The following is a 17,258-nucleotide window of genomic DNA, read 5'->3' on the forward strand; positions in this document are numbered from 1 at the left end:
GATGTTATTGTGTGGGTATGGAGGAGGATGGATGGTGATGTTATTGTGTGGGTATGGAGGAGGATGGGTGGTGATGTTATTGTGTGGGTAGGGAGGAGGATGGATGGTGATGTTATTGTGTAGGTAGAGAGGAGGATGGATGGTGATGTTATTGTGTATGGAGGAGGATGGAGATGTTAAGGAGGATGGATGGTGATGTTATTATGTGGGTAGAGAGGAGGATGGATGGTGATGTTATTATGTGGGTAGAGAGAGAATGGATGGTGATGTTATTATGTGGGTATGGAGGAGGATGGATGGTGATGTTATTAGAGAGAGAGGATGGATGGTGATGTTATTATGTGGGTATAGAAGAGGATGGGTGGTGATGTTATTATGTGGGTAGAGAGGAGGATGGATGGTGATGTTATTATGTGGGTAGAGAGGAGGATGGATGGTGATGTTATTATGTGCTGTAAGATTTAATTCTATCTATTTGTGTATTCTATGTAGAAGTAACAGTCATTTTTAATTGTCCAAGACAAATTCTCCCTTGGGACAATAAAATACACTGAGTGAACAAAACATTATGAACACCTGCTCCATGACAAACTGACCAGGTGAATCCAGGTGAAAGATATGATCCCTGATTGACGTCACTTCTTAAATCCACTTCAATCAGTGTAGATGAAGAGGAGGAGACGGGTTAAAGAAGGATGTTTAAGCCTTGAGACAATTGAGATGTGGAATGTGTACGTGTTCCATAGTAGCTGCCAGGCGCATCGGTTTGTGTCAAGAACTGCAATGCTGCCGGGTTTTTCACACGGGGGGGGGGGGGTTATATCCTATCCTATCTCATCCTCCCCCTTTGGGCAGGTGTAAAGCTCTCTGTAGCTAGCTTAACTAATAAAAAAAGGTTTAAAATAGTCAAAACACACTCCGGACACCCATTTGTGTGTGTGTGTGCATGTGTGTGTTTTCAGGATGAGCTCATGAAATACCATGTGTTAACCTAGAGCTCCCCACTGTGGATACAGTCATTACATATGAACTGACCAGTCGATTTCCACTATTGGAATGTCATTCAACATTCAATAGTGCTACTTGTGAAGAGTTAATTTAACACTGAGAGTAAGTCAAAAACTAAGTATAGAAAGTAGGCAGGGTCTTAAATACCTAAAGACACAGTAACAATTTCAGATTAACGCTGTCACGTCGACGCTGCCTAATGAATAATATATTTTCTAATGAATACAAAATAGAGTGATTATCTTTTAAAGATGAATTGATTGTTTATAGTCATGCACTAGGCTACAACGGTTGTCTCTCCTACAGTTCCTAAAAAAGGACACTTGACATGAAAATTACTTTACACCAAATGCAATTTGTGGCATGTATTTCAAACACTTCGGTCAACATGCAGCTAACTAAAGAAACCAATCTCTAGCGAACCACTGATATCGGCCCTGTGTGCATTTTGTAATATTATAGGGGCTGTGAAGGGAGGGACTGTGAAGAGAGACCAGAGCCAATCAAAAGACGAAGGGAGTTGTTCTTCTTGATATCTTGGCAAGATCGACAGATCATGCTTCTTACACTGCTACAACGTGGCGCCTGTGAAGTTTTGTATAGGATTCCGAATAGCAATGATCAAGTTGAGCGCTCCAGAGAACCCTTCGTTATTATTTGCGTCAACCCAGACGTAATTTAGAGACAAGGTTCTCGTTCTGCTGGGGTAACGGACCAAGACTGGCAGTGAGAAGTTGTCCGACGTCAGAGACTACTCCCCCAAGTGCACAGCGCGACGTAGAGGACACACCATGGTATGTTCAATATTACCACTGAGAACGTTATTGAATCCCTTGTTAGGTTGATGCACTCATGCGTTGTTTGCATGTGAGACAAGGTTTTAAAAGCGTATTTTATTTTACACAGAACCCCCTCTTCCTTGTGTTCTAACCTTAATGGCATCATGCCTACATAGCGACCTTTGTCTAACCTCTTACATCTTTTAAAATGTTCAGTAAATAGCCTACTTGTTTTTCGTTTACTGCCGATTGCGTGTGGGTTATTTTCTCACTTGAAAAATGTGTACTATTATTTATGGAATAGCCCGATTGGCAGCAATTCAGTTTGTTTCTTTTCAATTCGGGGTAGTAATATTTGTGTAATATTCATGTAATTATAATTAATTTATTATACATTTTTACATTGTTGTCAGTTTGTCTCAACCTATAAACTGTTCTCTGTGTAGCGAAAGTGTAGGACTATAGGACCTCATCAGAGAAATGAGTAGGCAAGCAACCTTTTTATAACCCGACAAAAGACCAGAGTTTACGCCAAACAATGCTGTTCCCAAGGTGACTTGAAGAGCCAGTACCCAAACTCATTTTGGAAAGTACTTTTTTGGAAAAAAACACTTCATTTTTCGTTTGGGTTGGAAGTAAAAAGAGACATTTCCATGCTCTGAAAAGAAAATGGACTGGGAAATATTCTTAAGACAACAGAAAATCGTACACACTTGGTCTGTGTCCCTCTTTGTCTGTGTGTCTGTTCCAAGTGTCTTGCCAAATCTAAACATGTACAGGGTTTCTGTTGCGGTTGGAAATATGCTACTTACTGCAACATAATAAATAGTATTTAAACCAGTGTAGGGTTTTCACAGTGCCGTTGTCTGTAGATCACTGACATTCACTCTGTGGATGGATCTGGTTGCGATGCACTTTGCATATTGAACTAAAAGGTAAACAACCACATACTAGTAAAGTTAACGTTCTTATTATAACACATTATACAGTTACAATAGATCCACAGGATTATAATGCACTGGTGAGTTTAGTTAGCAGATCATGTCCATTACAATGTACCTGTAGTGTTAGTTTGTCCCATAGGGCTCTGGTCAAAGGTATTGCGTTTATGTAGTATTATTTATTTTAGATTTCTCTCACTTACAAATACATTCATATAAACTGCAACTGAGTTACTGACCGGCGCCGTGGGAGTTATTATGACCCAGTCTGAGAATCGCTGTTTACACACAGTTTGTTTTTTTACAAATCAAGTGTTTGGTGTGTATTTATTTACCATAACACTTTGGGTGTGTGTGGCTCTCTGGGACACCATGTTCTCTCTTCACTGATAGTGTTTCACTGACCAGTAGCCTAGTTAAATAGGTTCAATAATATATATATTTTTTAAATAGCCCAAAATGACCATGGACTCCATGTTCTCTCTTCACAGACACAGTGTTTCACTGACCAGTAGCTCAAAACAACTCTGGACACTTAACCACTATGGGGGGGCAGAGGGTTAGGGGAGAAGAGGTAGAATTAGAGGTGAGCTATATTTAGAGAGGCAGAGAGAGAGAGAGGGAGAGAGGGAGAGAGAGAGGGGGAGAGAGAGAGAGAGAGAGAGAGAGGGGGAGAGAGAGAGAGAGCGAGAAGAAGAAAGACAGAGAACTAGAGGAGTCAAAAGGGGTGATGTGTTGAAAGAGTGAATGACAAAGCTGTTTGGAGTTGAGTACTAAAGTCTAACCTGTTTAGGACTACTCCTTCAATACCTCCTTGGGAGGCTAAATTGAAATTAGCAACATCAACAAAATGAACAAAATGGACCCTCAAAAAACAGCAGCAACAACAACGATGACAACAACAACTAAACAGACTCTAAACCAGTATACAACCTATAGTCTTGTCTATACCTGTCCTCTCTTACTAAGCACTGACTGGTGATAGCTGATGTAGATTAATGTACCCATCTGAATGTACCGAGATGAATGTAGCCAGCTGAATGTACCTAGATTAATGTACCCACCTGAATGTACCTAGATTAATGTACCCACCTGAATGTACCTAGATTAATGTACCCATCTGAATGTATCTAGATGAATGTACCCAGCTGAAGTTACCCAGCTGAATGTACCGAGATTAATGTAGCCAGCTGAATGTACCGAGATGAATGTACCCATCTGAATGTACCCAGCTGAATGTACCCATCTGAATGTACCTAGATTAATGTACCCAGCTGAATGTACCTAGATTAATGTAGCCAGCTGAATGTAGCCAGCTGAATGTACATAGATTAATGTACCCAGCTGAATGTACCTAGATTAATGTACCCATCTGAATGTACCTAGATTAATGTAGCCAGCTGAATGTACCTAGATGAATGTACCCAGCTGAATGTACCCATCTGAATGTACCTAGATTAATGTAGCCAGCTGAATGTACCCAGCTGAATGTACCTAGATGAATGTACCCAGCTGAAGTTACCCAGCTGAATGTACCCAGCTGAAGGTACCCAGCTGAATGTACCTAGATTAATGTAGCCAGCTGAATGTACCTAGATTAATGTACCCATCTGAATGTACCTAGATTAATGTAGCCAGCTGAATGTACCCAGCTGAATGTACCTAGATGAATGTACCCAGCTGAAGTTACCCAGCTGAATGTACCCAGCTGAAGGTACCCAGCTGAATGTACCTAGATTAATGTACCCATCTGAATGTACCTAGATTAATGTACCCAGCTGAATGTACCCAGCTGAATGTATCTAGATGAATGTACACATCTGAATGTATCTAGATGAATGTACCCAGCTGAAGGTACCCAGCTGAATGTACCGAGATTAATGTACCCATCTGAATGTACCCAGCTGAATGTACCCAGCTGAATGTACCTAGATGAATGTACCTAGATTAATGTAGCCAGCTGAATGTACCTAGATTAATGTACCCATCTGAATGTACCTAGATGAATGTACCCAGATTAATGTACCCATCTGAATGTACCTAGATGAATGTACCCAGATTAATGTACCTAGATGAATGTACCCAGATGAATGTACCCAGCTGAATGTACCTAGATGAATGTACCCATCTGAATGTACCTAGATGAATGTACCCAGATTAATGTACCCATCTGAATGTACCTAGATTAATGTAGCCAGCTGAATGTACCCATATGAATGTACCTAGATATATGTACCTAGATGAATGCACTAAATCTAAGAGTGTCTGTAAGAGTGTCTGCTAAATTACTAAAATGTAAATGTAGCCTAATAGTCAATCTACCAGTTTAACCAGAGTGTATTGGCTATTGTAAACCAATCAGCTCAGAGCAGATCTAGTAAGGTGCTCCAAATAGCTTCCCTATTCCCATAGTAGAATGACTCTGTGGTAACTCCTGCCAGTAGTAGTGTGGATCCATTACAATACCCCTCCTCCTGCTGTAGACCAATGTAACCCTCGAGTCACACTTGTCAGAATAGATTTACCCAATGGAAACCACATGTTTGACTCTGTCCCATTAATTCCATTCCAGCCATTACAATGAGCCTGTCCTCCTACTGCTCCTCCCACCAGCCTCCACTGTTGTATGTGGTGTGTGTGTGTGTGTGTGTGTGTGTGTGTGTGTGTGTGTGTGTGTGTGTGTGTGTGTGTGTGTGTGTGTGTGTGTGTGTGTGTGTGTGTGTGTGTGTGTGTGTGTGTGTGTGTGTGTGTGTGTGTGTGTGTGTGTGTGTGTGTGTGTGTGTGTGTGTGTGTGTGTGTGTGTGTGTGTGTGTGTGTGTGTGTGTGTGTGTGTGTGAAAGAGAGACACTACCTGTTCTATCTGGCTGCAGCTAGGTTCTTCTCCACTCGTACAGCTGATACTAGCCGTGCCCCTGTGCCAAGGAGGTCACTATAGTAAATAACCTTGCACAAGCCTTGGCCCCTGCGAGTCAGAGCGCCTCATAGGAGCCTGTTTCTGTAGCGTGAGGCAGCTTGATGTTCAAGTACATCCCCTGGACAGGAGACTAGTGGTGTAAATGTTGTGTGGAGAATTCAGGGTGGGTTCAGTTGGCAGTTGGTTTTATCACCAGAACACAGAGCAGTGGTAGAGAGATCATGGTTGATATATCTGCTGCTCATGGTAACAGAGGGAGACCACAGCTTCTATTTGATATTGTAACAGCTTCTATTTGATACTGTAACAGCTTCTATTTGATATTGTAACAGCTTCTATTTGATACTGTAACAGCTTCTATTTGATATTGTAACAGCTTCTATTTGATATTGTAACAACTTCTATTTGATACTGTAACAGCTTCTATTTGATACTGTAACAGCTTCTATTTGATACTGTAACATAAAATGGATGGACTGAATCCCATTGAGTCCCCAACTGTGAAAAACAAGTACCAGACAAATAACAGAGTCTGTGCGGAAACAACCTTTGTTTAATAGTCTATTGACACCCCCTCACTATCAGAACCTGTACATTAACCTCTTAAGTCGACCCTCTACTTTTTCGAACATTCTGTAAAAATCGCGCAACATTTCAGCGCCCTGCTACTCAGGCCAGGAATATAGTATATGCATATGATTAGTATGTGTGGATAGAGAACACTCAGACGTTTATAAAACTGGTTAAATCACGGCTGTGACTATAACAGAACGTGCGTTTCATCGAAAAGTGCAGGAAAATCTGATCACTGAAAATGGAAATAAATATCCTTGCGCTACTTCCAGGAATTGTTCAAAGTGAACCGAATTACATGAGGCCGAGGTTGCAGTGCCTAAAGCTTCCACACGATGTCTAGAGTCTTGTCGTTTGATTCGGCTTTAATTCTTGGTCAAACCGAATCAAGGGAACCGATTCCCTCCGGTCTCCGACCGGATGTTTTGGTCGTGCTCTCATCAGACTTTTTTTCGAGACGGACACCTATAGAATTTACATCGTCTCCTGATGAATTGTATCGCTTATTAACGTGTACTAATACCTAAAGTTGCATTACAAAAGTATTTCGAAGTGTTTTGTGAAAGTTTATCGTCGACTTTTTGAATTTAAAAAAATGACGTTACGTTATGAAACGCTATTTTTTTCCGTTTATCACACAGTCTACATAGAACGATATCTAGGCTATATATGGACCGATTTAATTGAAAAAAATACCCAATAGTGATTATGGGACATTTAGGAGTGCCAACAAAGAAGATGGTCAAAGGTAATGAATGTTTTATATTTTATTGTGCGGTTTGTGTAGCGCCGAATATGCTAATTATTTTGTTTACGTCCCCTGCGGGTCTTTTGGGGTGTTACATGCTATCAGATAATAGCTTCTCATGCTTCCGGAGACACCTGAAAAGCATTTTAAAAATCTGACTTGTTGCCTGGATTCACTACGAGTGTAGCTTTAATTCAATACCCTGCATGTGTATTTTAATGAACGTTTGAGTTTTAACTAATACTATTAGTATTTAGCGTAGCGCATTTGCATTTCCAGAGCTCTAGATGGGACCCCTGCGTGCCAGGTAGGAGCAAGAGGTTAAGCCCCATGTTTATAGTCTATTGACACCCCCTCACTATCAGAACCTGTACATTAAGCCCCATGTTTATAGTCTATTGACACCCCCCCACTATCAGAACCTGTACATTAAGCCCCATGTTTATAGTCTATTGACACCCCCTCACTATCAGACCCTGTACATTAAGCCCCATGTTTATAGTCTATTGACACCCCTCACTATCAGACCCTGTACATTAAGCCCCATGTTTATAGTCTATTGACACCCACTCACTATCAGAACCTGTACATTAAGCCCCATGTTTATAGTCTATTGACAACCCCCCACTATCAGAACCTGTACATTAAGCCCCATGTTTATAGTCTATTGACACCCACTCACTATCAGAACCTGTACATTAAGCCCCATGTTTATAGTCTATTGACACCCACTCACTATCAGAACCTGTACATTAAGCCCCATGTTTATAGTCTATTGACACCCACTCACTATCAGAACCTGTACATTAAGCCCCATGTTTACAGTCTATTGACACCCACTCACTATCAGAACCTGTACATTAAGCCCCATGTTTATAGTCTATTGACACCCACTCACTATCAGAACCTGTACATTAAGCCCCATGTTTATAGTCTATTGACACCCACTCACTATCAGAACCTGTACATTAAGCCCCATGTTTATAGTCTATTGACACCCACTCACTATCAGAACCTGTACATTAAGCCCCATGTTTACAGTCTATTGACACCCACTCACTATCAGAACCTGTACATTAAGCCCCATGTTTATAGTCTATTGACACCCACTCACTATCAGAACCTGTACATTAAGCCCCATGTTTATAGTCTATTGACACCCACTCACTATCAGAACCTGTACATTAAGCCCCATGTTTATAGTCTATTGACACCCACTCACTATCAGAACCTGTACATTAAGCCCCATGTTTACAGTCTATTGACACCCACTCACTATCAGAACCTGTACATTAAGCCCCATGTTTATAGTCTATTGACACCCACTCACTATCAGAACCTGTATATTAAGCCCCACGTTTATTGTCTATTGACTGTTTATTGTATATAATGTGAGACATATCTAGCAGGCCTGTGAAGAGCACCCCTTGCCTTTCCTGCTCTAACACCTGCAGTAGTCTGGTCTTACTACCACTGACTTTGCTCATAGATTCTTTACAACTGTGATATGTGGTTGTCCCAAACAGCTAACATAATATATAATGTTAGTCACTCTGGATAAGTGTCTGCTCAATGACTCAAATGTCAAATGTAAAAAGAAATCAATGTAGCACACACACACACACACACACACACACACACACACACACACACACACACACACACACACACACACACACACACACACACACACACACACACACACACACACACACACACACACACACACACACACACACATGCTCACTCACACACACACTACAAACTCACTCACACACACACACCAAACACACTCACACACACACACAAACACACTCACACACACACACACACACACACACACACACACACACACACACACACACACACACACACACACACACACTCACTCACTCACTCACTCACTCACTCACTCACTCACTCACTCAGTACCTCTGATACCACTGACAGCCACAGGACTCCTGGAACATATCTAGGCTACACACACACACACACACACACACACACACACACACACACACACACACACACACACACACACACACACACACACACACACACACACACACACACACACACACACACACACACACACACTCACTCACTCACTCACTCACTCACTCACTCACTCACTCACTCACTCACTCACTCACTCACTCACTCACTCACTCACTCACTCACTCCTGGAACACACACACACTCACACACACACACAAACACACTCACACACACACACAAACACACTCACACACACACACACACACACACACACACACACACACACAACACACACACACACACACACACACACACACACACACACACACACACACACACACACACACACATGCTCACTCACACACACACACACAAAAGAGCTCACTCACACACACACACACACAAAACTCACTCACTCACACACACACACACAAACACACTCACACACACACACACACACACACACACACACACACACACACACACACACACACACACACACACACACACACACACACACACACAAACTCACTCACACACACACACACACACACACACAAAACACACTCACACACACACACACACACACACACACACACACACACACACACACACACACACACACACACACACACACACACACACACACACACACACACACACACAACCACACACAAGCCCAAAACACAAACACACACAAACACACACACACCTATCTCTATTGGGACACCTGTTCTTCATTTCCTTTCTCTAGATGGAGAAGCCTCCATTGCCTAGCGATGAGGAGGGCACTAGGATGGGAGAGAGTCGGTCGGAGGCGGAGCTCCTGGACTTGGGATTGCAGGGGACCTCCGGGCGTGGCGTCGTCTGGGGATGCAGACGACCGCCCGGCGTGGGACATTAAGCTGCAGTATGTACTGGCTCAGGTGGGCTTCAGCGTGGGCTTGGGGAACGTATGGAGGTTCCCCTACCTCTGCCATCAGAACGGAGGAGGTGAGTCTCACCCTGTGGGCCCTATAGGACAGGGGCAGAGAGGGAGAGTGAGAGGGAGAGAGAGAGGGAGAGAGAGAGAGAGAGAGAGAGAGAGAGAGAGAGAGAGAGAGAGAGAGAGAGAGAGAGAGAGAGAGAGAGAGAGGGAGAGGGAGAGAATTGTATATTTCAAATTCCATAAGGCAACTTTACATGCACTCTTAGAAAAAAGGGTTCCAAAAGGGTTCTTTGGCTGTCCCTATAGGAGACAAGGGTTCTTTGGCTGTCCCTATAGGAGACAAGGGTTCTTCAAAGGGTTCTTCTATGTGGACAGCCGAAGAACCCTTTTAGCAGCTATTCCTGAATTATTTGACATATTTGACATAAATACACAAATAAAGTGGGAAAGGGAGGTTCCCTAGTCAGTTGTACAACTGAATGCATTCAACTGAAATGTGACATCCACGTCTTTGTTGCCCAGGGAACAGTTGGTTAACTTAGTTTGAATTTTGTAAAGTTAGTGCGGGAGAGGTGGGAAAATTATTGTTATCGATCAATAATGACAAACCTCCTGGCATTGACAACTTAGATGGAAAGCTACTGAGGATGGTAGCTGACTCTATAGCCACTCCTACTGAGGATGGTAGCTGACTCTATAGCCACTCCTACTGAGGATGGTAGCTAACTCTATATCCACTCCTACTGAGGATGGTAGCTGACTCTATAGCCACTCCTACTGAGGATGGTAGCTGACTCTATAGCCACTCCTACTGAGGATGGTAGCTGACTCTATAGCCACTCCTACTGAGGATGGTAGCTGACTCTATATCCACTCCTACTGAGGATGGTAGCTGACTCTATAGCCACTCCTACTGAGGATGGTAGCTGACTCTATAGCCACTCCTACTGAGGATGGTAGCTGACTCTATAGTCACTCCTACTGAGGATGGTAGCTGACTCTATATCCACTCCTACTGAGGATGGTAGCTAACTCTATAGCCACTCCTACTGAGGATGGTAGCTAACTCTATAGCCACTCCTACTGAGGATGGTAGCTGACTCTATAGCCACTCCTACTGAGGATGGTAGCTGACTCTATAGCCACTCCTACTGAGGATGGTAGCTGACTATAGCCACTCCTACTGAGGATGGTAGCTGACTCTATAGCCACTCCTACTGAGGATGGTAGCTGACTCTATATCCACTCCTACTGCAGATGGCAGCTGACTCTATAGCCACTCCTACTGAGGATGGTAGCTGACTCTATAGCCACTCCTACTGAGGATGGTAGCTGACTCTATAGCCACTCCTACTGAGGATGGTATCTGACTCTATAGCCACTCCTACTGAGGATGGTAGCTGACTCTATAGCCACTCCTACTGAGGATGGTAGCTGACTCTATAGCCACTCCTACTGAGGATGGTAGCTGACTCTATAGCCACTCCTACTGAGGATGGTAGCTGACTCTATAGCCACTCCTACTGAGGATGGTAGCTGACTCTATAGCCACTCCTACTGAGGATGGTAGCTGACTCTATAGCCACCCCTACTGAGGATGGTAGCTGACTCTATATCCACTCCTACTGAGGATGGTAGCTAACTCTATAGCCACTCCTACTGAGGATGGTAGCTAACTCTATAGCCACTCCTACTGAGGATGGTATCTGACTCTATAGCCACTCCTACTGAGGATGGTAGCTGACTCTATAGTCACTCCTACTGAGGATGGTAGCTGACTCTATAGCCACTCCTACTGAGGATGGTAGCTGACTCTATAGCCACTCCTACTGAGGATGGTAGCTGACTCTATAGCCACGCCTACTGAGGATGGTAGCTGACTCTATAGCCACTCCTACTAAGGATGGTAGCTGACTCTATAGCCACTCCTACTGAGGATGGTAGCTGACTATAGCCACTCCTACTGAGGATGGTAGCTGACTATAGCCACTCCTACTGAGGATGGTAGCTGACTCTATAGCCACTCCTACTGAGGATGATAGCTGACTCTATAGCCACTCCTACTGAGGATGGTAGCTGACTCTATAGCCACTCCTACTGAGGATGGTAGCTGACTCTATAGCCACTCCTACTGAGGATGGTAGCTGACTCTATAGCCACTCCTACTGAGGATGGTATCTGACTCTATAGCCACTCCTACTGAGGATGGTAGCTGACTCTATATCCACTCCTACTGAGGATGGTAGCTGACTCTATAGCCACTCCTACTGAGGATGGTAGCTGACTATAGCCACTCCTACTGAGGATGGTAGCTGACTCTATAGCCACTCCTACTGAGGATGGTAGCTGACTCTATATCCACTCCTACTGAGGATGGTAGCTGACTCTATAGCCACTCCTACTGAGAATGGTAGCTGACTCTATAGCCACTCCTACTGAGGATGGTAGCTGACTCTATAGCCACTCCTACTGAGGATGGTAGCTGACTCTATAGCCACTCCTACTGAGGATGGTAGCTGACTCTATAGCCACTCCTACTGAGGATGGTAGCTGACTCTATAGCCACTCCTACTGAGGATGGTAGCTGACTCTATAGCCACTCCTACTGAGGATGGTAGCTGACTCTATAGCCACTCCTACTGAGGATGGTAGCTGACTCTATAGCCACTCCTACTGAGGATGGTATCTGACTCTATAGCCACTCCTACTGAGGATGGTAGCTGACTCTATATCCACTCCTACTGAGGATGGTAGCTGACTCTATAGCCACTCCTACTGAGGATGGTAGCTGACTATAGCCACTCCTACTGAGGATGGTAGCTGACTCTATAGCCACTCCTACTGAGGATGGTAGCTGACTCTATAGCCACTCCTACTGAGGATGGTAGCTGACTCTATAGCCACTCCTACTGAGAATGGTAGCTGACTCTATAGCCACTCCTACTGAGGATGGTAGCTGACTCTATAGCCACTCCTACTGAGGATGGTAGCTGACTCTATAGCCACTCCTACTGAGGATGGTAGCTGACTCTATAGCCACTCCTACTGAGGATGGTAGCTGACTCTATAGCCACTCCTACTGAGAATGGTAGCTGACTCTATAGCCACTCCTACTGAGGATGGTAGCTGACTCTATAGTCACTCCTACTGAGGATGGTAGCTGACTCTAAAGCCACTCCTACTGAGGATGGTATCTGACTCTATAGCCACTCCTACTGAGGATGGTAGCTGACTCTATATCCACTCCTACTGAGGATGGTAGCTGACTCTATAGCCACTCCTACTGAGGATGGTAGCTGACTATAGCCACTCCTACTGAGGATGGTAGCTGACTCTATAGCCACTCCTACTGAGGATGGTAGCTGACTCTATAGCCACTCCTACTGAGGATGGTAGCTGACTCTATAGCCACTCCTACTGAGAATGGTAGCTGACTCTATAGCCACTCCTACTGAGGATGGTAGCTGACTCTATAGCCACTCCTACTGAGGATGGTAGCTGACTCTATAGCCACTCCTACTGAGGATGGTAGCTGACTCTATAGCCACTCCTACTGAGGATGGTAGCTGACTCTATAGCCACTCCTACTGAGAATGGTAGCTGACTCTATAGCCACTCCTACTGAGGATGGTAGCTGACTCTATAGTCACTCCTACTGAGGATGGTAGCTGACTCTAAAGCCACTCCTACTGAGGATGATAGCTGACTCTATATCCACTCCTACTGAGGATGGTAGCTGACTCTATAGCCACTCCTACTGAGGATGGTAGCTGACTCTATAGCCACTCCTACTGAGGATGGTAGCTGACTCTATAGTCACTCCTACTGAGGATGGTAGCTGACTCTAAAGCCACTCCTACTGAGGATGGTATCTGACTCTATAGCCACTCCTACTGAGGATGGTAGCTGACTCTATAGCCACTCCTACTGAGGATGGTAGCTGACTCTATAGCCACTCCTACTGAGGATGGTAGCTGACTCTATAGTCACTCCTACTGAGGATGGTAGCTGACTCTAAAGCCACTCCTACTGAGGATGGTAGCTGACTCTATATCCACTCCTACTGAGGATGGTAGCTGACTATAGCCACTCCTACTGAGGATGGTAGCTGACTCTATAGCCACTCCTACTGAGGATGGTAGCTGACTCTAAAGCCACTCCTACTGAGGATGGTAGCTGACTCTATAGCCACTCCTACTGAGGATGGTAGCTGACTCTATAGCCACTCCTACTGAGGATGGTAGCTGACTCTATAGCCACTCCTACTGAGGATGGTAGCTGACTCTATAGCCACTCCTACTGAGGATGGTAGCTGACTCTATAGCCACTCCTACTGAGGATGGTAGCTGACTCTATAGCCACTCCTACTGAGGATGGTAGCTGACTCTAAAGCCACTCCTACTGAGGATGGTAGCTGACTCTATAGCCACTCCTACTGAGGATGGTAGCTGACTCTATAGCCACTCCTACTGAGGATGGTAGCTGACTCTATAGCCACTCCTACTGAGGATGGTAGCTGACTCTATAGCCACTCCTACTGAGGATGGTAGCTGACTCTATAGCCACTCCTACTGAGGATGGTAGCTGACTCTATAGCCACTCCTACTGAGGATGGTAGCTGACTCTATAGCCACTCCTACTGAGGATGGTAGCTGACTCTATAGCCACTCCTACTGAGGATGGTAGCTGACTCTATAGCCACTCCTACTGAGGATGGTAGCTGACTCTATAGCCACTCCTACTGAGAATGGTAGCTGACTCTATAGCCACTCCTACTGAGGATGGTAGCTGACTCTATAGTCACTCCTACTGAGGATGGTAGCTGACTCTATAGCCACTCCTACTGAGAATGGTAGCTGACTCTATAGCCACTCCTACTGAGGATGGTAGCTGACTCTATAGCCACTCCTACTGAGGATGGTAGCTGACTCTATAGCCACTCCTACTGAGGATGGTAGCTGACTCTATAGCCACTCCTACTGAGGATGGTAGCTGACTCTATAGCCACTCCTACTGAGGATGGTAGCTGACTCTATAGCCACTCCTACTGAGGATGGTAGCTGACTCTATAGCCACTCCTACTGAGGATGGTAGCTGACTCTATAGCCACTCCTACTGAGGATGGTATCTGACTCTATAGCCACTCCTACTGAGGATGGTAGCTGACTCTATATCCACTCCTACTGAGGATGGTAGCTGACTCTATAGCCACTCCTACTGAGGATGGTAGCTGACTATAGCCACTCCTACTGAGGATGGTAGCTGACTCTATAGCCACTCCTACTGAGGATGGTAGCTGACTCTATAGCCACTCCTACTGAGGATGGTAGCTGACTCTATAGCCACTCCTACTGAGAATGGTAGCTGACTCTATAGCCACTCCTACTGAGGATGGTAGCTGACTCTATAGCCACTCCTACTGAGGATGGTAGCTGACTCTATAGCCACTCCTACTGAGGATGGTAGCTGACTCTATAGCCACTCCTACTGAGGATGGTAGCTGACTCTATAGCCACTCCTACTGAGAATGGTAGCTGACTCTATAGCCACTCCTACTGAGGATGGTAGCTGACTCTATAGTCACTCCTACTGAGGATGGTAGCTGACTCTAAAGCCACTCCTACTGAGGATGGTATCTGACTCTATAGCCACTCCTACTGAGGATGGTAGCTGACTCTATATCCACTCCTACTGAGGATGGTAGCTGACTCTATAGCCACTCCTACTGAGGATGGTAGCTGACTATAGCCACTCCTACTGAGGATGGTAGCTGACTCTATAGCCACTCCTACTGAGGATGGTAGCTGACTCTATAGCCACTCCTACTGAGGATGGTAGCTGACTCTATAGCCACTCCTACTGAGAATGGTAGCTGACTCTATAGCCACTCCTACTGAGGATGGTAGCTGACTCTATAGCCACTCCTACTGAGGATGGTAGCTGACTCTATAGCCACTCCTACTGAGGATGGTAGCTGACTCTATAGCCACTCCTACTGAGGATGGTAGCTGACTCTATAGCCACTCCTACTGAGAATGGTAGCTGACTCTATAGCCACTCCTACTGAGGATGGTAGCTGACTCTATAGTCACTCCTACTGAGGATGGTAGCTGACTCTAAAGCCACTCCTACTGAGGATGATAGCTGACTCTATATCCACTCCTACTGAGGATGGTAGCTGACTCTATAGCCACTCCTACTGAGGATGGTAGCTGACTCTATAGCCACTCCTACTGAGGATGGTAGCTGACTCTATAGTCACTCCTACTGAGGATGGTAGCTGACTCTAAAGCCACTCCTACTGAGGATGGTAGCTGACTCTATATCCACTCCTACTGAGATTGGTAGCTGACTCTATAGCCACTCCTACTGAGGATGGTAGCTGACTCTATAGCCACTCCTACTGAGGATGGTAGCTGACTCTATAGTCACTCCTACTGAGGATGGTAGCTGACTCTAAAGCCACTCCTACTGAGGATGGTAGCTGACTCTATATCCACTCCTACTGAGGATGGTAGCTGACTATAGCCACTCCTACTGAGGATGGTAGCTGACTCTATAGCCACTCCTACTGAGGATGGTAGCTGACTCTAAAGCCACTCCTACTGAGGATGGTAGCTGACTCTATAGCCACTCCTACCGAGGATGGTAGCTGACTCTATAGCCACTCCTACTGAGGATGGTAGCTGACTCTATAGCCACTCCTACTGAGGATGGTAGCTGACTCTATAGCCACTCCTACTGAGGATGGTAGCTGACTCTATAGCCACTCCTACTGAGGATGGTAGCTGACTCTATAGCCACTCCTACTGAGGATGGTAGCTGACTCTAAAGCCACTCCTACTGAGGATGGTAGCTGACTCTATAGCCACTCCTACTGAGGATGGTAGCTGACTCTATAGCCACTCCTACTGAGGATGGTAGCTGACTCTATAGCCACTCCTACTGAGGATGGTAGCTGACTCTATAGCCACTCCTACTGAGGATGGTAGCTGACTCTATAGCCACTCCTACTGAGGATGGTAGCTGACTCTATAGCCACTCCTACTGAGGATGGTAGCTGACTCTATAGCCACTCCTACTGAGGATGGTAGCTGACTATAGCCACTCCTACTGAGGATGGTAGCTGACTCTATAGCCACTCCTACTGAGGATGGTAGCTGACTCTATAGCCACTCCTACTGAGGATGGTAGCTGACTATAGCCACTCCTACTGAGGATGGTAGCTGACTATAGCCACTCCTACTGAGGATGGTAGCTGACTCTATAGCCACTCCTACTGAGGATGGTAGCTGACTCTATAGCCACTCCTACTGAGGATGGTAGCTGACTATAGCCACTCCTACTGAGGATGGTAGCTGACTCTATA

At 45.0% G+C, this 17,258-nt stretch overlaps 1 pseudogene; it reads left to right on the forward strand.

The window, feature by feature from the left end:
• Window positions 1-9,871: 9,871 nt before the first annotated feature.
• The window catches only part of LOC124000066, a 45,693-nt pseudogene continuing 38,306 nt past the window's right edge, over window positions 9,872-17,258 (forward strand).

This window comes from Oncorhynchus gorbuscha, linkage group LG16, assembly GCF_021184085.1.
Source record: "Oncorhynchus gorbuscha isolate QuinsamMale2020 ecotype Even-year linkage group LG16, OgorEven_v1.0, whole genome shotgun sequence".
NCBI lineage: Eukaryota > Metazoa > Chordata > Actinopteri > Salmoniformes > Salmonidae > Oncorhynchus > Oncorhynchus gorbuscha.